This window comes from Musca domestica, unplaced genomic scaffold, assembly GCF_030504385.1.
Source record: "Musca domestica strain aabys unplaced genomic scaffold, Musca_domestica.polishedcontigs.V.1.1 13, whole genome shotgun sequence".
Taxonomy (NCBI): Eukaryota; Metazoa; Arthropoda; class Insecta; order Diptera; family Muscidae; genus Musca; species Musca domestica.
The window spans coordinates 4363286-4385291 of NW_026712172.1; the positions used below are offsets into that span (position 1 = coordinate 4363286).

General features: G+C 32.8%; 1 protein-coding gene across 4 annotated transcripts in view; it reads left to right on the top strand.

The window, feature by feature from the left end:
- LOC101889595 (inhibitory POU protein) overlaps positions 1-22006 on the top strand; it is a 73205-nt gene that overhangs the window by 44001 nt on the left and 7198 nt on the right. The gene's annotated exons all lie outside the window — the stretch shown is intronic.

Below are 22006 nucleotides of genomic sequence, written 5' to 3' on the forward strand. Positions count from 1 at the left end.
GTAGAGCTACTTGTTACAAATAAAGGATTATATTAGGAATTGATGTGAAGTGGATCGTACCAATAATGAGCCTTTTTTGAATGCTTTTTAGTAGTTATAACTTGGAATCAGAGGGAACTATTTTATATGGGATGTATATCAGACTCTGAATCGATTTCCACCAAATTTGACTGAGGCATTTTTACCTCTCGTGCCAAATAACCTGGCAATAGACTGCATTATTTGACGTCGAAAATGATTATATAAAGAAATATATCGGAATATATACATGGGAACTAAGTTTTACCAAATGTCGTATGTACTTCCAGGATAAATTCCATTAAATGTGCCAAAAATCCATCTAATTTGGTCCGATATTACAAATTGGAGGTCAAATCGGATGAAGATATATATCAAAGCTATACCCAAATCTGAGCCTATATTTACAAAATTTTGCTGAGGTATTTCTGAGCAGTATCTAATTTTTATGAAATGTATATTACAAATGTGGCGGATTAAAACATCAAATCGGATGAAACATATACATGGGAGCTATAGCTATATCTGTACGGATTTTTACGAAATTTGACATACTTGCTTCAAAATTGAATTCGTCACATTGGAAGAAATATTAATTATATGGCGCACAATAAAATTTATATCGGACGAAAATATATGTGGGAGCTATACATAAATCTAAACCGATATTTACAAAAATCGCCAAGCATGCTTCTGAAGTATACTCGGCCGTGCTTGGTGTGTATTAAAATTTATTTGATTCAGACTAATATTGAGAATTTGCTGCATAATGCTAATGAAATCCAAATCTGATCCGATTATCACCAATTTCAATAGGGTTCGTCCATGGGTTACACAAATTATTTATAGACAATTTCATCTAAATCAGGCAACATATTCGACGGTTACAAAAATACATGCACAGACGGACGGACATGCAAAATCGGCTCAGAATGTGATTCTATGAAAATCATCAAATTTCGTTTCCTTCTCCATGTTACAAACAAATGCACAAAGACATAATAATGTACCACAGTGTGGCGCAGGTTATATATAGCACCATTTGGAAGGAATTTACAAAATTTAAAAAAAGCCAGTTGAGAAATCATTTTAAAAATTCCGAATACATCTGATATTTGGAATTCTTTACAGTTATAGCGCCATATAACTATAAAAAAAGCAATAAAAAAGTGGACCTCTTTAAACATTTATCCGCCAGCAAGGGTAGTTCCTAATACGAACTCCAAATAACAAGTTTGACATAATTCAAATCATACGAAGTAGTACCCATTGCGAACTCTAAAGTTTCGTTCAGAAGCTTGAGGGATTTCTACAGACAAACATGATTAAATCGACATAGAATTTTATGCTGATCAAAAATGAGATCTACAGTGCTTATTTTGAGGCGTTGCAAATATACCCTCCATACTGTGGTAGAAGGTATTGAAATAAAAGGAAATCCAGACCGCATTAATAAATAAAAAAAATATCGGATTATAAAAATTATCACATTGCAATTGTCCAGATACCTATACTGTCACTTATATTTGCTTACTTTTGATACTTATTAATTAATAAGGTTTCCATCTGATACGACAAACTTGAGGCGAACTCGTTTTTTCATATTCATTTTGGACAAATTTTGGTATGAAGGAAAATGTCCATCACTAAGCAAAGAAGGGTCAAATCAATGATGTCAACGATACTATGTATCATTCATTTACTCAAAGACTGTCACATCCCAAAAAATGTGTTTTGAGAAAAAGCATTTTATGTTACCGATTGCAATTTGACCTCCCGAAAAAAGAAAGCAATATCACTACATGGAAAATTATTTCCAAAGAGTCCACGAGAAATAGTGTTGAGTATATGTGCAAGATCAAGCAGGGTTTGAATTATTTAAGTGAATATAGAGATAAAGCAGCCGAAAGGCCTTGTTCGCTCTCTGTTGGAAGGAAATCGAATTTAGGTTGCAATAATTGTTTGCTACAGCCTACTACTCGTCTGGTAAGAATTTACAAACTCTTCGTAACGCAGGTGGCACAGCGGTTGTCGCAATTGCTCTCACTTTTGGGTAAAGAAACAACATCCAATATCAGTTTGTACAAGTTATCGCGTGAACAAACATTCCTATCGTGAAAATATAGATAAAAATCCATCTAGATTGGATGTGGCAAAAATCATCAAAATACGGAATATCGAGAAGAAGCTATATATACAAAAACGTGGACCGAAATACCCCATTTTCAATACTAATCATGGCTTAAAAAGAAACTAGGAAAATACAACCATGTACCCATGGCACAATTACAGAAGATAGAACAAAGCTACACCCCAAAATATATACATTTTTTTGGTGCCCACAACAAACAATAAAAAATTTACATTTCAATATAGTATGTCAAGTTGAAAAAAAAATCAATCCAAAAAGATTTTTTCATCCACATTTCGCATATTTTAGCATGATTTTATTTATTTATTTTTTTGCTGAGATGACATTCCGAAATTGTATGAATTGTCAAAAACGGTGAAGGCGTTCTTGAGTTATAAGCATATTATGTTACTTTATTTTATATGGTGAAAATAATTCTTTATTTTGTTCACCAAAAAATATGATAAGACAAATTGAATGTATTTTGTTCCCTGAGCAAATGTTTAAAACTTCTTACGAAGTTTGTTAAAATTCGATTCCATTGAAAACATTTTCTCGATTTTTCCCGATTTTAGAATTTTTGCAATCAATCTCTTATTTTTGTGATTTTTTGGCGTTTTTAAAAAAAGTAATTAGCCTTTAAATTTCGTGTGACCGCGTTAAATTATTTCGACATCATCTATTCAGTTTCCCCACCACATAATTTGGTACAACACTTACAATGTACAATGTACTACAATGTAACCCGCCTGCAATTTCAGTTTTACAGAAATCGAGTCATGACCACTTACTCAATAAATACATAAAATCTGTAAATAACAGTTTTGTTCGTTGTGGCTTTATACCCCCAAAAAAGGCTACACGTCATATTAGAATCAAAAGAAAAATAAACTACAAATGTATACTAGAAAATAGTAAGTCAAAATGAAAACAATCATGCAATGTAATCATTCCTATTGTATATTTCAAAAGTATGAAAATGTACAAGTTTCACAATTTACGCGATGTTTTGGATTTTATCCTTTTCCGCCAAGAAACAATTCCGAATTTGTCTGAATCGTTAAAATCAGATCAGCGGTTCTTCAGACTTACTTTTATATATAGCAGACTAGCTGACCCGGACCGCGTTGCTGGCCCATAGTATTAGCGTTTAATGCATATTTTTAAGAACCTAAAAAAAAGTTTTAACCGGTTAGCTTTTCTCTTCAAAAAAGCCTAACTTTAATAAAAAAAAAACTGTTGGCTGCAACCGTCGTCAATCTACAAATTTAGAGGTGTTCAAGCTTATTGATGTTTTTCTTGTCCTGTGGTTTATTGTTGTATTCTTTTCAACTAATTTATTTAAAGTGCACAATATTTATGGTGAATGAAGGACATTTTGCGTACACACTTGTGTATGGAGCAGAGGGCTGCAATGAGTATGATTGAGTAGGCTTGATCAAACTCAATCAGTCGGTCAGATGCAACATGTTCATTCGAGTTACTCAAGCCAAACGAAAAAGTTGTGATCAAACATGTATTGATCGAAGTTTTGTGATCGCAATCAAACAGCTCACATGAGTTATTTGTTTACGAACATATGTTGAATTGTTCATAACGGGTCGGTCATCTATGATGAGCAGTGTTGCCGTTTTCGGCGTTTCCGTCCAAATTTGGGCGGAAAAAAGATAAATTTTGTGGTTTGGGCGGATTTTGGTCGGATTTTTTCCATATTGGGTACAAATTTATTTTTTATTGTTTATTTTTATGTAATTTAATTTTTTTTATTACTAACTGAATTTTATTTTTTTTATTGAGATGAATCGTTATTTATTTTATAGATTTTTGTTAAGTTTTTTAATAATATATATATATATATATATATATATATATATATATATATATATATATATATATATATATATAATACATTAGGCTATAGTCGTGCGGGGCCGACCATGTGATACCCTACAACACTACAATATGTTACAAGCCCCCTTATGTCCAAATCCATTTTGAAAGATTTCGCTTTTGAAACTATGTCACGGAGCACTCCAACATACAGGGTTGTCCATATTCGACGGACCCATCTGGCAACGCCATAACTTTTGACAGAGATGTCACATCGCTAAATGACATACCGCGTTTGCGAGCGCTCTGAAATAGTTGAAATTTACATTTAACAGAAGAAGTCAATTATGAAAACTCAACGTGCTTTTAAAACATTAAAAAATGTGAGAAGTGCGCCTTCTAAGAACACCATTAGGCGTTTATACGAAACATTTTCGACTAGTAAGGCTCTTTCAAATCCGAAGAGGCCATATAAAAGTCGACCAAGGCGATCGGCCGCGAATATCGCTGCCGTACGAGCCAGTATTGAAAGGTCCCCAAAAACATGCCAAAAACGCCCTTCTCAGCAGTTGGGCATGGCTCGGTCCACTTTACAACGGATTATTCGCATTGATTTGCATTTGTTCCCGTACAAAATTCAATTGACGCAAAGAAAGTTGCCTTCGGACAAGACTCGTCGATTGGAATGGGCCCAAAGAGTCATGGGTCCGTCGAATATGGGCAACCCAGCATTTTGACCAGAGACATTTTCCCAATATTTATGCACTCCGTCGTGCTGTTAGTTTTTGTGGTTCATTTTACGGCTAAATATATTCCAATGGTCATCCAAAATGCCAGAATTCTTCCCTGTGCTTACCTATCTTCTCAGGCGTGTCGATTGGCTTCAATTGTGTGATCAAGATTTTTTTTCTGTTTTTGGTTCATTTCAACCCCTAAATATTATGCAATCATCTCCAAAAGAAATAAGGGTTCTATTATGAACCGAGCCCCACCCCCTCCCCCCCAATTTCGTGAAGATCGGACCATAATTGCGACCTTGAGAAAATAAAAATTTGATTGTTGTTTTACTTCAAGTTTAGTATATATATGCTTCAAGTTTATATATATATATATATATATATATATATATATATATATATATATATATATATATATATATATATATATATATATATATATATATATATATATATATATATATATATATATATATATATATATATACTTTATATATATATATATATATATATATATATATATATATATATATATATATATATATATATAAACTTGAAGTAAAACAACAATCAAATTTTTATTATATATATACTATTTATTATATATATACTAAACTATCATATATATACTAAACTTGAAGTAAAACAACAATCAAATATTTATTTTCTCTAATGTATTTTATACATTGAATGTAATAAAACTTGAGTAGGGTAAGTGTGCCTAAGTTCGGCATGTCCCAGTAGTCGGCACTTTTTATTTTTAAGCCCAAATAAATGAGTCTATTATAACTAAATATATTTTGTTTACTTCAAATATATTGTCAGCTATCTTTGTGTACAATTTCGCTAAGAAAAGATGATTTATTCTAATAAAAATTAAATTTTTGTCTGTGAAGGTCCTCAACAATCCTTATTCTTAAGAAAAGTACAATAAATACGTCGAATCAGTTTAATTAAACAAAAATATTATATTTTAATGAATTAATTTATTATTATTATTAATTATTCTTACAACAAAAATGGTAAGCCGACTGTTGGAACATGCCGTACTGACAATTAGCAAGTGGTGCCGACTACTGGCAAAAAAGCATTGTTTTAATAAAACTACAAATTTATGCAATTTAATAAGAAGTTATTAAAACTTTATTTATTATTGCAAAAACTATACAAAATTTCGAATCTGAATAAATTAACTTTGTAATAATTGAAAAGTTCCACTCAGAATGGTGAGCGATTAAAAACACGAAAATCCTAAAAGTGCCGACTACTGGTACACTTACCCTACCTTCTTTATGTATAGTGTAAAATTTTCAATAAAATTTACTTGAATACAAACTACATACAAATTATTCAACTTTTTATAGTTTGGGCGGATATGGTCGATTTTGGGCGGTTTTTAGAAAAAATTTGGGCTGAAATAAAAATTTCAAACGGCAACACTGATGATGAGTCTGATCGGTTTTATTAATCGTAGTTAAGTGAGTGATTTGATTTGATTAAAACACACATGTTCGAATTTGAGTGAAATCATGATTGTAATTTTACTAAGGATTTCATAACTAAAAGATGTCCCCATTAAAGAAATTGGTACAAATTATATTTAATAAGCATACAATTTTTCATTTTATTTGGGTTTTTGGTATGCTAGACTTCAGTAACTCATTTGAAAAAAAAGTAAATTTTTTAATAAAGAAACACATCATTGGTATTTAGAAAACTAAAAATGTTTAAATATTTTTTTTATTTTACAATATTGGTCAAGATTATTCACAAACTTCCACCTTTTCGTTTACCTACACCTGTGTAGTTTCTACTTGCAACAATTTCGGTCGCACTATCACAATATTCTTCCATTTCAAATATAAAAAAGGCAAAATAAACTGTCCCAACTTGATTAAATGGTTGAATAAACAATGACGCTGAGCGAACTAGATTCAAAGAAGACAATCACGGTTGTGATTGCTCATTTACATTCATGTGTTCGATCAACTTATGTTGCTGAACACATCAAACCGTCTCGAACGCTCATGTTTGATTGTGAGTGAAGTGATTCAAACTGAGTGATTCAAATGGTCATTTCATTCAGATCAAACTAAACGACTGCATCAACAAAAATCATGTAAGAAACCGAGTATGCTTGAATTTTTGCATACTCTTTGCAGCCCTCTGGTATGGAGCTGTTGTTTTGGAGCTTTCTTCGTCAGAATCGATAGAAATTTCTAAATTGAAGTCCTGGCAACATGACTTTAATTTAACTCTCACAAATAAGGTGTCATCGGTTTATAAAAGTTAGGGGCCCCATAAAGTTACTCTTTAACACACATTATGAGGTGCCTAACTTTTATAACCCGATGACACCTTATTTTCTTTTTCGATTAAATTATGTCCGTGAGCTTCTCCGTTCACCATTTGTCAGCAAATTTAATGTGCGTCGTCCAAACTCTGCACAGGCTTTTAGTTTATAATTAGGATGATTGATGTTACAAAAGGTATATATTTGTTCTCATTTAGATATAGTCCTCATATAATATTATCTCCTAATATTCGCCTACGGAATGTGCTCTAATTTGGCATTTGATCATTTCAGTACAGTCAATTCTAGTCCTTTAATACTGATTTCCTATATAACCCGCCAATTTGAGGTATATAAAAACTTTCCGAGGTTATAAAAACTTTGTCAAAAAATTCCAACAAAAGTCCACTTAATCCACTTAATCTATTCACCAGTAGGCCTTTATAACTGTTACTTCATCGTATTTAATTAATTTTTCAAACCGCAAAAAGTAATTTTAAATTCGTAACTTTTAGAAGACCATATTGTATTATTATTTTGACCAATGTAAAATACTATGTCAATTAATCTATATCTGTCTGAGAATGCGACCGTTCGCAGAAATCACAATAAAGGCGAAATATTTAGGATAATATTGAGCTTTTATACAGTATTCCTTGGAATTTAGAATGCATCCGTTTCATTTAGGTATAATAATACCAATAAAAATTCGTACTTTCATATGTTTTTGTTACAATTTCTACCGAATCGACTGTGATGCGAAATTTAGCGTTTTCAGTATTGTGAAATTAATACCGGCAATAACTGTTTACTAATGGGTAATCTTTGGGCAATAATAAGAGATTTTATATGTTTTGATGCTTTGAGAACTAGTTTTTAATTAAGAATTTTAAATTTCAAAACGTATATTGAAACAATTCTAAACAAAATTCCATATCAAAATAGAACATGCAATCTTTTTAGTTGGGCGATTTTTCTAGAGACTTTTCTCAAAATGTTCTTCATGAAAACGTTTCGACTGTAATTACAAATAACCTATAGAAAATTTGAGTCAAATCGGCTCAGCCGTTCTCAATTGATGTGTTGCTAAACTTTTTTAAATTTTATACATATAGATTTAAAGAAGTAGGTGTGGCCAGTTACTCTGACCCCAAACAGATACATAGGATTGGAGGGCGAGTCAAGAGTGCGTCGTACACTAACTGTGGAACAGGTATTTTCATTATGTTGGCAAATATTGTAGATATTAAACAATTAATATTAAAAAAATATCCAAATCGGTCCTGCCATTTTCATTTGATTCAATTAGCAACGAACAACAATTGATTTTTATATATGGATGGATAAAAAGTAGGCATAATCAATTCATCTCCTCCCAAATAAATACTTAGGGTTGGAGGGAAAGTCAACAGTATCTTGTGTAAAAACCGGTATTTTCATTATTTTGGCAAATAAAAGAATTTTAGATAAATCGAAATAGTGGACGTAAAAGTAGGCTTGGTCAATAATTTTTTCTTTAAGAAACTAACTCGGGGAATGACGAACGTTAGTACAAAAAATCACGCAAATCGGTCCAGTTCAGGTATATAGATTATATATATTATTGCCTGAAACGTTTAAACATCTTCACACCAGTCACAAAACATCACATCGATCTCAAAACAATCAGTCGACAGTACTGGATAATTTTTACTATCGAAACTGGGTTCAAATCTTGTTCTATAAGATGTAAAATTAAAACTTTTGTACTAAATAGAAATATCAAATGAACATTTTAGTGAGGAAAATATTTTTCATTTTATACTTTCATAGCACAAGGATCCAGACCCCGTTCTTGAACTCACTCCAATTTATAGGACTCTTGGGTTATCGCTTAACATCCAGTACAAACTATCATTACAATATACTGAGTGTAATAACATTGTTTTAATGTAAATTAAAAGGTCAAAAGTTTCCTACACAAATACTCGTATATTGAGTGATTGTATGAGTGAGGTGAATAACTGTTTATGTCATTATTAAATTTTTGTTTAGTGTTGAACATTATTTTTTTACCTTTTCATTTCATTCGTAAATGTTTAATATGAGATATGTATATATAATGCTTTTGTCGCTCCCCTTTCCTTCCCCTTTCATTTCAATTATAGCAAATTTACAAAAACATTATTGATGATCAGCCGTCAGTGTTTGTTTGTAGATGCAATTCTAAAAAAAGTTTTAAAAATTCATTTCAATATTCAAGGGTGGCAAGAGCAAAAAAGTTTGACATTTTTTCATAAACTAGGACAAGTGTACATAATTAAATACTTGTGAAGGTGTGAGTTTGTTTGTTTAAGTCAGCTATTAAAATTCGTTGCATGTTTTACTTGTATTTTTCTGTCTTATTCTTTTGTGGATACATAGATAGATCGAAAACACTATGTATGAGTGGGTATGTATTTTTATGAATAAGACAATAGAAGCCTTGTGTTCAACTATTTTTTTTAAATCATTATCTTTTATAACCTCCGCAATGAAATACATAGTGATAAAAATGTTTTATGGACCTTGGTGGCGGCTTATATCAAGAAGTCACTGAAAAACATTAAGTCTCTGCACGTTCATTTTTAGCCACAGCTTACGTCTACTTTTTCTAATTTCATGTATGAAAGTAATACTGTTTCGGCCCATGCCTACAAGGTAGGAAGAATTTGTCGAAATTGTAAACAATGAGGCCTGACTGTCTTAACAAATGAAATTAATTGTCAAAAAAGTTAATTAATAGAAATTACAAAAACTATACCACTATACAGGGTGAGATAACACAACTGTAACAAAGTCAAACGCCACAATTTTTACATTTTTTTTTTAAATTTATTGAACGAAAGCAAAAAATGTCGGAAATAACAAACAAATTTTTGAAAAACAAGTAAAAAAGCAGTAAGTTTGGCCGGGCCGAACTTTGAATACCCTCCACCATTTGGTACGAATTAAAAAAAAAAATAAAATCCATTAAAAATTCTTTTAAAATCTTTAAAATATCTAATAAAGTAAGGTGCCCATATATGTGGGGATTATCGATATTGTGGACCTATAAAGACAAATCTATGTCTGCGTGTAAAGTACTTACAAGGAACTCCTTGTGTGGATTTTCAGATAATTCCATTGGAAAAAGTGGCTGAAATCATCAAAATACCGAATATAGGGGAGTATCGTTATATGGGGGATATACGATATTGTGGACCTATATAGACAATTCCGTTTCAGGGGTAAAGTGCTCACAAAGAACTCCGTGTGTGTATTTTTTGACAATACGATTGGAAAATGTGGCTCAAATTATCAAAATACCGAATATCGCGGGGTACCGTTATATGGGAGCTATACGTTATCGTTAACCTATATAGAGAATTCTCTGTCGGGGGGTAAAGTGCTCACAAAGAACCCCTTGTGTACAAAGAAACCCTTGTGACCATTCCATTGAAAAATGTGGATAAAATCATCAAAATTCCAAATATCGGGGGTACCGTTACATGGGGGCTATACGATATCGTGGACCGATATAGCCCATCTTTGAACTTGACCTGCCTGCAGACAAAAGAGAGATCTGTGCAAAATTTTAGCTTCCTATCTTAATTCGTTTAGACTGTGGCGTGATTACAACAGGTTTTAGAACACAGCAATTGTCATGTAGTCAGGCCAGATGGTAATAGGAATTAATACAAGTAAAAAAGCAGTAGGTTCGGCCGGGCCGAACTTTGAATACCTTCCACCATTTGGAACGAATTTGGAAGGCTTCAAAAAAAAAAACATCCGCTAAAAATTTTGTTAAAATCTTAAAAATACCTAATATAGGCAATATATTGTATATATTACAATATTCAAATACGCTAAAATCATCAAAATACCGAATATAGGGAGGAACTGACACATAGTGCCTATACAAAGTCCTGAACCTGCTTAGACAATTTTTTTAATGTCGCAAAAATCATCAAAATACCGAATATTGTTATATGAAGGCTATACGAAGACGTGGGCCTTCATACGCATTTTTTGTCATAGGTTAAAGTACCTATATTACGAAATCTAAGTACGAAATTCGAAAAAAAAAACCGGTGAAAAATGTCACTAAAATGTCAAAATATGGAATATCGTGGGTAGACATTTCTATTCCAGAGGGTAAAGTACTCAGGAAAAACTTCTTGTGTGGATTTTCAGACAATTTCATTGGAAATTGTGGCTAAAATGATCAAAATACCGAATATCGGGGGTACCGTTATATGGAAGCTATACGATATCGTGGACCGATATCGACCATCTTCGTACTTGATCTGCATGCACACTCTAGCGTGATTACAACAGACAGGGCTAAATCGTCTTAGAAGTTTGTGCTGATCATGAATATATATCTATATATATAAAAATCAATTGTTGTTTGTTGGTAACGGAATCAGTTGAAAACGGCTGGACCGATTTGCATAATTTTTTGTACAAACATTCGTCATACCGCGAGTTAGGTTTTTAAAGAAAAAAATATTGACCACGCCTACTTTTACGCCCACTATCTTGATTTATCTAAAATCTGTATATTTGCCAGATAATGAAGATATTGGTTTGAAAATTATTACACGAGATACTGTTGACTTTCCCTCCAAACTTAGGAATTTATTTGGGCGCCAGGGAACTGACCACGCATACTTCTAATCTGTCTATATAACTCAAGAACCGCTGATCTTATTTTAACGATTTACACAAATTCGGAATTGTCTCTTGGCAGAAAAGGATAAAATCCAAAAAAATCGCGTAAAAATGTGAAATTTTAAAATTTTCATTTTGACTTTTGAAGTGTACAATAGTAATGTTTTATTTTGGCATGATTTTTGTCCATTTAGACTTACTATTTCGGAATGTACATTTGTAGTGTTTTTTTTTTTTTTTTTTTTTTTTGAATTCTAATATGATGTGTAGTCTTTTTGGGTATTAGAAAGCGACGAAAATTATGGAGTGGCGGAACTGAATAGATGATGTCAAAATAATTTAACGTAGTCAAACCAAAATTGCTAAAAAATCAAAAAAGAGCATATTGCACTGCAAAAACTCTTAAATAGGGAAAAACTAAGAACATTTTTTCAATGGAATCAAATTTCAAAATAATAGTAAGGACCTAACTTCGTAAGGACCTTTAAATATTGGCTGTAAAAACCAGCGAACAAGTTGAAGATTTTTTTCAATTTGTTTATTAGTTACTATGCTTATAACTCAAGAACGTTTTGACTGATCACGTTTTGTATAACCATGATATGATTTAAGGAACCGGACATTTGTTTAATCGTCTTTGAATCGTACTATGATAAAAGGTATGCACATTATGGGGGTCTCCAACGCGCAATTTCAATGACAAATATAACATATTACTTTAGAAACAAGTAAAAAATTAAGTTCGGCCGGGCAGAACTATTATTATTATCCACCTTAGGGTAAAGGAAACATTTTTATATAAAAGTATCCAAATTCAAGCATGTTTCACTTTAAACTTATCAAAAAACCATAAAGTGAATGACCGCCGTTATATGGGGCCATACCAAAACGGGAACCTCTGTGGACAAATTTATACTTCTATCAAACCTTCTAAAATACCAAATTTGAAACAATTATACGCGTAACTGTGTGGATTATCAACATACCCAATATAAGTAGGTATCGTTATATGTGTTAGACAAATCCGAGGAGAAATGTGGCAAAAATCATCAAAATACCGAATTTCGAGAGATACCGTTATATGGGGACTATACCAAAACGTGAACCGATAGATCATTTTCAATACCAACCATCCTATACACAGTACAAATTTTTCGGCAAAATTTTGACGCTATACGTCAAATAATGTGGGCTGTATCGTAATTTAAACAAACAGACATACAGACGGACAAATCGACTTAGAGTTTTATGCTGATTATGAATATATACGCATATTTAATGGGGTCTATGACGAATATTTAGTGATGTTACAAATGGAATGAAAAGTTAATATACCCTACTTTCCAAGGTGGATGATATAATAGCATTAAAGACTAAAATTACGGGCCGGCAACGCGGACCGGGCCAGCTAGTATATATATATATATACCGAATATCGGGGGTACCGTTATATATATATATATATATATATATATATATATAAATATATATATATATATATATATATATATATATATATATTCTTTGTTATGTCTAAAATGATTATTTCGATGAGTTACAAACAGAATGACGAGCTTTATATACGTTCCATACTATGTATGGTGGAGGGTATAAAAAGAATATTTAAAAAATAAGATTTCTGGTTACTTTTTTATATATCTCCGATATCTGACTATACATCAAATTATTCATTGTCGTGAAACCAGAATCAATGCAAATATCACAAGTGTCCTTTTCAAGCATTTGTGATTCCGTCGGGAAGTGACTTTCAGCATTTAAAATATTCGCAAGTGAATTTTGGTACTTTTCGCACCAAAGTTATGGTCCATTTCTCCCACAAATTTTATTCGATTGCTCCACAAAATGCTAGGTTTTTACCGAGTTATTCCCTTTGCAATATTGCGCGTCAATTGATCTATAACTGCGACCTATAGAGCGAGTGCAAACTTAGGAAAAACTCTGTTATTTGCTTATTTCAACGCCTAACTTTTTTTTCGAAAATCTCCTTCCAGCATTCCGTGAGGATCGGCAATAATTGCTACCTTTATACCTGAATAGACGGACGGACGGACACGCGTAGATAAATTGACATACTATATGGGGGGTCTGGGACCAACTTTTTACGGTATTTCAGACAAAATCAATATTATAATATTGCACCCCTGTCTCAAAATATTTATGCTAATATTTGTAGAAATTATACTTTTTGTAATAATTAAAAAAAGATGTCACGCTGCTTAACATGTGCTCATATACTCCTTAATATGTTACGGAATTTAATGTGGTCACCCAAAGCTATTTATTCTCTCTCGACGTGGGTTTCAAGACCAACAACATTCAACTGTAACCGTCTTCCCATCGCATGGGATAAATTTACTGTGACTGGGACATTAAATGTTTGGTTCTGTAACGTTAAGAATAAGATGGTCTTAATACTTTTGCCATTGTATATGTAGGGAAAACACTTTTTTGTGATTTTTAGCAAAAAATTGCGAAAGTAGTATTCAATTGCTGATTATAGAAACAGATCAAACGGTCTACAATTGACGCATTTCAAAATCATTTGCAAAACTATAAACGACAGTATAATCATAGTATTATATTGTTATTGGAAAACACCCCTTTGCCATAATGAAAATCGTATCCCCAAGTGATGTATAAAAAAGATGTTGCACTAAAATGAAAATTACCGTAAGTAAATTTGGTTGCTTGGATCAATATAGATATGTATATAAATGTTAACATGTACATAACAAAAGATTTTTTCTCTCCTTATATAATTCTAATATTATCTCAAGCAAAAAAACACAAAACCATTATTTTTAAAAATTTCTAATTGCATGTTATTTGGCAATGTTGTATTACTAAGACTGGCTTGCAAAGCTAAAGTTCTGGAATGTGTCATGGGGATCAGTTGTTGTTATGTGTTCAGAAACGAATAAAATGTTAAATAATTGAAATACTGACAAATTTCTCAATATTTGACTAGAGCGGTCCGTGTGAGATGTCATTCGATTTGTGTCGAACATAATACGATTTGTGTATATCAAAATACTATTTCGACTGAAACAAGTTTTGAGACCAACTAATATTTATAAGCATCTGAGGTGCAAAAATAATCAAATAAATTCCTTCCAATGTTGGCATACAGCATACCAATAATTAACTAGTTTATATACAATGTTGACACATACATGTAAGCAGCATACTATATAAAACTTTTGATATATATTTTTAATAATTTTTCTCAGTAAAAACTAATTCATAATAAATATGTGCGCATCTCCAATTAATACAATATTTGTTCAATAGATGTTCTCCTTTCAATATCATGGGCTTGTTATGGTTCGCCTATTCGAACTGGACTGTATATTACAAAATCTAATTGTATTTTTTCCTTTGTTCTTATTGTAAAACATATTTACACACAAACATACATATGCACATATTTACATATATTAAAGTTGGAACACAATATGCGCCTATTTGAAGTGGTGTGGGGTTCTCACTAAAACTCTGAACCGACACAAATGCTTTGGTCCATGTTCATGCAAAATACAATTTCTCTATTCTTAACGTGTCGCAGTATTTGTTTGCTATATTCATCGACTTATGTGTGTAGGTATATGAATGGGTGTATATACCTACGTAGGTACATACTTACATATATACGCACCACAGTTTGTTAAGTGTAGGCTTATGTAGGCATTTCATCTGTATTGTATTGGTGTGTACGGCCTTACATATATCTATATGTGTATGTGTGTTACATGTCTTATCAATATTGTTGAACACTGTGGAACATGGAATTTTTAATGGAACTCCCAATGAAAATGCATTCATTGTTAGTCCTTTGTGTAGCTGCTGCTGCTACTGTTGTTGTTGTTGTTATTGTTGTTTTTTCGCCACTGCTGATTTTCATGGTGAAAGAGGCACAATAACAACACAACGCAACACATCAACAACAAAGATTTGATTCAATTCTAAACGAACATTCCCATCAACTGACATTTTACAGCCACTCCAGCCAACCACAGACCAGATTCAAATGATTTCTCTCTGTTTGTCTGTGTACAAGTGTATATGTGAACGGATGTATGTGTGTATGTGTATGTATGCCTGTGTGCGGGCCTTGTAGTCGTAGAATAGTTGAGATTATGTTCTTTTTTTGGTGAAATAAAACAAGGGGTTGCAAATTTTGTGCGACGGCGTACTGACTAGCTCCCATCAGACGCTAAGAGATACACAGCGACAATCCTGTGCCTTGTGCATAAATAAAGGCTCATTTCGAATAGATAGAGCCAAGGGTGAAACCAATAAAAGCCTTTCTAATTTCGGGATTGGTTTATAATTGAAGAGCTCCACTTTAACGACATTATGTATTATTGTCTTATTGTTAATGTCCTTTCCCCTTCTCTCACGCCGCCCATTCTATTACTCAGTCTTCCCATCTCTTTCACTCTGTATTCAGGATTTATGTACATACGTATGTATATTGGTTCCCCTTACTTTTATTCTATCATCCTGATCCCATCTTTGTGTCAATTTATTTTCTCCTGGATATTCGGAATTGTTGTTTTGTGCGATGCATCGTTGTGTGAGTGCCTAGTATTTTACTATGTAAAAACAATTTTAAAACAAAATTAGTAATTAATTTAAGTACGCTCACCCAAAATACAAACGCACAGACATTTTGTGTTCCAGCTCTAAGTTATTTGAAAATAATTATAATAGAGGCATTATGTGGTAGCATAATTTTAAATGAATACTGATCGACTGATTTGTACCAATTTCTCTTAGTTGTTTTATTTACTTCCTGTACTTTAATTTAATAATTTGCTTTATTGACAACTTTTGGGGAACATTCATGTTAAAAAAATGAAATTGAAATGGTGGAACTGAGTAAAAAAAAGTAATATCAGTCCTCGACTAATTTATCCTTTTTGCGGGTTTATTCAGCTCCAGTCTAACGACACTTGTCAACTTTTGTTTCTTTTTATCGGAAGCAAAGATGGGGATATCTACGGGAATATCTGGTCATATCTTCTGATTAAGTTTATCACATTCCACATATTAAGCTGAAGCGGTTACACCTCTTGTAGGGCCGAAAATAAGTTCTCACTTTGTTTTGCGAAAACGAGACAATTGATATTCCTGCAAGAAATAATATTTTATCAGAACTTGCCTTAAATTATGCATGACAATTTGTTATCAGAAATTTTCAGCCTGGAGCTAAAAAGTAGACTATCGGTCATCCCATTTCCGATTTTTACTTTTTTACGCCAAATTAGATCTCGATTTCAGATTTATTGATGTGTTGTATCAAAACTAATAATACGTTAATCATTACATATTGTTTGGCTACTATAAACATGAAAGACAGAAAAGGATAAAATACAAAAAACTCGTGTAAAAATTCCATATTTGAAAATTTTCATTTAGACTTTTGGTAAAATTGTAATGTTTTATATTGCACGACTTTTTTTCCATTTTGACTTACTATTTTCGAATGTACATTTGCAGTGTTTTTTTCTTTTTTTTTTTTTTTTGAACTCTTATATGATGTGTAGACTTTATAGGGTAATATAAAGCGACAGCGGACAATATTGTTATTTATAGACTTTATGTATTTATTGGGTAAGGGGAACTGTAGGAATCATTTCATTTCAAACAAGTAAAAAAGCTGTAGGTTCGGCCGGGCCGAACTTTTAATACCCTCCACCATTTGGTACAAATTTGGCAATTTCCCAAAAAAAAAAAAAAAAAAAATGTTAAAAAAATAAAATCCGTTAAAAATTCTGTTAAAATCTTAAAAATGCCGAATGCTTATACGACGACGTGAACCTGCATAGGCAACTTTTGTCATAAGTTATTACAATATTTAAATGCGAAACTTGAAGAAAAATCTGTTTATAATGTAGCTGAAATCATCAAAATTCCGAATATAGGGGGTACCGTTATATGGGGCTATACGTAGACGTGGACCTGCACAGACAATTTTCTGGCATGAACTGAAGTATCCATTATGAACTTCACATGCGAAATTTTAAACAATCCCGGTAAATAGTGTCGCTAAAATCATCAAAATACCGAATATCGGGGGGTACGGTATATGGTATACGGTATATGGGGGCTATATGAAGACGAAGACCCACATGACCCATTTTCTGTTTTGTGCTGCAGTATCCATTACGAACTTCAAATATCAAATTTGAAACGATTTCGGTAAACAATGTCGCTAAAATCATCAAAATACCGAATATCGGGGGGTACCGTTATATGGGGGCTACACGAAGACGTGGACCTGCACAGATAATTTTCTGTCTTACGCTGTAGTATCCATTACGAATTTCAAATGCCAAATTTGAAACCATTCCGGTGAATAATGTCGCTAAAATCATCAAAATACCGAATATCGGGAGGTACCGTTATATGGGGGCTATATGATAACTTAGACCTACATGGCCCATTTACGAACTTAACCTGCCTACTGGCAAAATATACATGTGTGCAAAATTTTAGCCTTCTATCTCAATTTGTTCGAAAGATAGCGTGATTACAACAGACAGACAGACGGACAGACAGACAGACAGACACACAGACAGACAGACGGACATGGCTAAATCGTCTTAGAATTTTACGCTGATCAGAAAAATCTGTTTATAATGTAGCTGAAATCATCAAAATTCCGAATATAGGGGGTACCGTTATATGGGGGCTATACGTAGACGTGGACCTGCACAGACAATTTTCTGGCATGAAATGAAGTATCCATTATGAACTTCACATGCGAAATTTTAAACAATCCCGGTAAATAGTGTCGCTAAAATCATCAAAATACCGAATATCGGGGGGTACGGTATATGGGGGCTATATGAAGACGAAGACCCACATGACCCATTTTCTGTTTTGTGCTGCAGTATCCATTACGAACTTCAAATATCAAATTTGAAACGATTTCGGTAAACAATGTCGCTAAAATCATCAAAATACCGAATATCGGGGGGTACCGTTATATGGGGGCTACACGAAGACGTGGACCTGCACAGATAATTTTCTGTCTTACGCTGTAGTATCCATTACGAATTTCAAATGCCAAATTTGAAACCATTCCGGTGAATAATGTCGCTAAAATCATCAAAATACCGAATATCGGGAGGTACCGTTATATGGGGGCTATATGATAACTTGGACCTACATGGCCCATTTACGAACTTAACCTGCCTACTGGCAAAATATACATGTGTGCAAAATTTTAGCCTTCTATCTCAATTTGTTCGAAAGATAGCGTGATTACAGACAGACGGACAGACAGACAGACACACAGACAGACAGACGGACATGGCTAAATCGTCTTAGAATTTTACGCTGATCAAGAATATATATACTTTGTTGGGTCTGACATGAGTATTTCGAGGAGTTACAAACGGAATGACAAAATTAATATACCCTCCATAGTATGGTGAAGGGTATAAAAAGTATAATCTATGAACAAAAAAGATTTTATCGTGTTCGTGTTTTTTCTATTTGATTAACTATATTTATGGTAGCGAAACTGAATAGATGATGTCGAAATAATTTAACGCGGTCACATCGAAGTTAAAGAATAATTTATTTTTTAATATTGCAAAAAATTTAAAATCGGGAAAAATCGAGAAAAAGTTTTCAATGGAATCAAATTTTAAAATAATAGTACATTACATTGACAAACTTCGTAAAGACCTTCAAACATTTGCTGTAAAAAATCAGCGAACAAGTTGAAGGTTTCTGTTTTCTTTTTTTAATTTGTTTTTCTTTTCAATTTCATATAATGCACGACTTTTTAATTTGGCTATCGTATTGAATCCAATATTTTTTTTTCTGTACAATATAAAGAATTATTTTCACCATTTAGAAAGTTATGTTACTACTATCACATGACAATAATCCGTCCAATGAGAACTCAAAATGCAAAATTCATTGGGACTGCAATCAGTAAAATACAGAATATAAAGGGTGCAAAATAGTGGAGCGAATTGGGCATTTAGTAAGATAATCCTTCTATATATATATCCTTCCAGAAGTTCTTCCTAATTTTTGGCCATAACATAAGGTTATTACGAGGGCCATAACCCCCGTATAAGGGTACATCCCGATTTCATGCATATTTTACATTTTAACCATATTTATACCCTGTTGGGGGTATTATAAGTTTGATTGGAAAAAATTGTGTAACACCTCGAAAAATTGGTTTCCCACATAGGATCTTCCTATCTCGCCGAGATGAGTCGATCTAGCTGTGTTTGCCCGTCCGTCTGTCCATGTTAATTTGTAATCAAGCTACATGACGCAATTATGAACCGATCCTCACGAAATTGAAAATGGAGGTGGGGTTATGGTCAGAATAGAACCCTATTTTTGGAGATGATATTTAGGGGTTGAAATGGACCAAAAACAGAAAATTTCCTGATTTTGCAGTTGCTCTATAGGCCACAATTATGAACCAATCGACCCGAAAATTTACATGGAGTTAGAGTTTAGGAGTGGGCAGAAAACTACCAAGCGGGTAAAATAGACCCTAAAAAATAAGGAAAATGTCCACTAAACCGTAAATATTTTCAATACCAGCAATACCAATACAAATACATTAAAAGATCACTTCTGACCATTACAGTGATGCTAATAGCCAAGAAATCGGATATATAGCAAAATAGGTACAATATACATGTAAAAGAATTGATCTTATTTATTCTGCTTATAAACCAAGAACCGCTGGCCCGATTTTCACAATTCCCATCAATTCGGATTGGTCTCTTGCCAGAAAACGATAAAATCTAAGAAAATCGCGGAAAATATACCAATAAAAAATGATTATCTTTTGTCGATTTTTTTTCAATTTTTGTCGTATTTTTTATTGCATGCGATTTTTTTCAATTTGACTGACAGTTTTGGATTGTAATCCACGTTTTTAGTCCCTTAAAAATTCTTTAAAATATCCACATTTATAGTCCTTTAAAAATTCTTTAAAATATCCACGTTTATAGTCCTTTAAAAATTCTTTAAAAAATCCAACGCAAATGAAAAGTGACAGCTCTAAGCAACTTGGTTTATTTCCAATAACAAAACCAATAACATTGGCTTCTATGACAACCAAAACCGACAAAATTCTAATTCGAAAATAAAACCGATTTTCATGATTTTCATGACACCAAAGCATTTTTTCTTGTCGGTTTTAAAAGCAATAGTGACAAAATTGGTTTCTATGACAGCCCTGATTATATGCATGTCGCAATTATCGTCCGATCCTCACGAAATTTTTCATGAAGTAGAGTTAGGGTCAGAATTAAAGCCTATTGTTCTTAAGATGTACATTTACAGGTGCAAATGGACTAAAAAAAATTAATTTTTTCTAATTTTGTAGTCGCTCTATAGGCCACAATTGAAGACTAATCGACACGGAATTTCGCATTGTAAGAGAGTTATGGATAGGGAAGAAGTCTAACATTTTGGATATTGGCCAAATTTTTCGGGCCAAAAAACTAAGGGTAACCTCTGGACGGGTCTCTTTGACATTATTTCAAAAAACGAAATCTTCCAAAATAGATTTGGGATATAAGGGGACTTCGAACATATTGTAGATTTATAGGGTATCACATGGTCGACCCAGCACAACTATAGCCTTTGCTTACTTGTTTTCATAATAATTTCTGAAAATGTTGGTAATTTGAGAAGAATCCATCCTTGCAAAAAGTTATCATGTGTTGGTGATAAATATGTGATTTAAGCTATTTTCGGTGTTTTGGCCATTTGTTTGGCCCTTATTTGGCATATTTTTTTCCAAGGGGGCAGCAAACCTCTTCGCATATAATTTTAAATTTTCGGAGTAGGGTCCACCTTGGTCTTGACCACATCCATCAATTGATTTGGTTAAACAATTGTATTTGGGCTATTCTGAAGTAGAGGGCTATCTTACAGATTATTATCCCCCACGTTAGTGTACCCCCAAGTCCACTTCCCCAACCAATTTATGAGGTGGACAAAACTAAATACCACGCAACACGGTATTCTAAACGCTGGAAATACAAATTACGGCTAATTTGAATATGTTGCTAAGCTCTTTACAATACAAAAGTTTAGCTGAGTTTTCACATGGGGCTATTATAGATGTTCTATATCATATAGGTTCTTATGAAAGCATATAAAGCCTCAAAAAATATACATTAAAGACTAAAAGTACGGGGCGGCAAGGCGGACCATGCTAGCTAGTAGTTTATTTTTCAAACTTCAATGTTCTGATTGGTGGAAACAAATTCGTGTTACAGAGTTACCAAAACTTCGACGTTG